Below are 1,628 nucleotides of genomic sequence, written 5' to 3' on the forward strand. Positions count from 1 at the left end.
TTAATGTATTAGTATTATTTTTTGTGTTTGACCCAAGATGTCGTTTGTTCGGCCAAATTGTATTACTGGCAGAGTCTGACATGTGTGGGATGTGGAGTTGAACAATGCTTTTTCTCTTGAAAAGGCTGACCCATTGGGAAGCTGAATAAAATAATAAAAACACCCAATGTTTGTCTGGACAGCGGTGAGGTAATACTGCATTCTGGTGAGTAAAACAGTTTTCCTTGTTATTGTTATCCGTGCATTCTTAGGCCATACTAATTCGCTTATCGTGTTTCAAATTGCTCAATTAGTAGGCCTAATTAATTGCGTCTTTTGTCATTTATCACACCGATTTGCGATAGACTTTAAATGATGGGGCTGTAGTGTAATGCATAGAATACATAGGCCCATAGGCTACAATTAATTGGTCCTATCCGCAGATATGCAACCCTGCCTTATAGGCTAGGGCTTTTGTTTGACAAGCCAAGATTTTTTTTCTCCTGCCAACGCTGTGAGAGAGGTCAATTCATTTGTCCGGACTCGTCCTGCCGGGCGACCTGTGCCTTACAGCGCAATGGAATGACCCAGAATGAAAATAAACCAAGAGGGAAGAATGCCCCCTCTTTACGAGGTGCACCGCTCGGACGACGACCTATACCTACGGGTAAGGGAAGGGGGGGGGGGGGGAGTTATTTTGTTGTGGTTTCATTCAATGTATCGTTTGCAGGGTGATGCCAGGACTAGATAAGAAAGGAGGTCGCCAATGGATGTATACAAGGCAGTGTCTAGACTACAGCTTGTGACTTAACCAGTGAAACAGGACTAAGCGCAATTCACAACAGATAGGCTATTCGCCCCCGAGAAAGAAAATGACCAGCGTCTTATTATCCTACGACATAACTCGGGGGGAGGGGAAGGGGGGGGTCACAACCGTGGATCCGACGATAAGGCAACAGCCTGGAGGTTTGAGTGGAGCAGCCCAGCCAACTTGGGTTTTGTGGAAAGAAAAGGAAAAAATAAATGTTCTAGTCCAGCCACTGACCTTCGAAAAACAGTGTCGATGAGGGCCCAGATTCATCCATTGCACCTTCTAAAAACTCATCATAGCATCATCTACTAAATTCAACCAACCCTTTCTTGGCAAACATCAATTAAACAAAATTGTAAATAATAGTTATAGATTGATTTGAAGAGCTTAAATAATTGGTTGGGTGTGGGGTCAAAATTATTCATTCGTTCATTTCATGTATTCAGCTGTTTATTGTAATAATTAGTTAATATTTCTTTTTACGAATCGCTTTCCTGACAATAAATAATATAACAATAACTTACTTTTTTTGTTCGAGTAGCTCATGAAGCTCTTCGCCCAACCACTTGATCAAATATTTTACAACACGAAAATAAATCGCTCGACAACATGCTCCCACCTTAAGACTTAAAAGACTCGAGCCACTTCGACTCCACAACGCAATGAATGTATCAAAAAAGGAAGTGGAAGAAGAACGACACACAGCATGATACGGGGGGTGGTTAAATGTCCATCTGATCTGCGTTGACATTCTGCAAACGACTCCGATGTGTAGTTTGAGGAAAGGTTGTACTATATCCACCAAGAGGTCCTCTATACCTCTTAAGTTCTTCCTCCG

The 1,628-nt window shown here is 42.1% G+C and overlaps 1 protein-coding gene across 2 annotated transcripts in view; it reads right to left on the reverse strand.

Moving 5' to 3' along the window:
- Positions 1–1,222: 1,222 nt before the first annotated feature.
- LOC132471539 (insulin gene enhancer protein ISL-3) overlaps positions 1,223–1,628 on the reverse strand; it is a 5,006-nt gene continuing 4,600 nt past the window's right edge. For both annotated transcript variants that reach the window (XM_060070644.1, XM_060070643.1), the window contains exon 6: positions 1,223–1,628. This exon is cut by the window's right edge and continues 416 nt beyond it. The gene's annotated coding sequence lies outside the window, so the exon portion shown is untranslated.

Source organism: Gadus macrocephalus, chromosome 14 (genome assembly GCF_031168955.1).
Source record: "Gadus macrocephalus chromosome 14, ASM3116895v1".
Classification (NCBI taxonomy): Eukaryota; Metazoa; Chordata; class Actinopteri; order Gadiformes; family Gadidae; genus Gadus; species Gadus macrocephalus.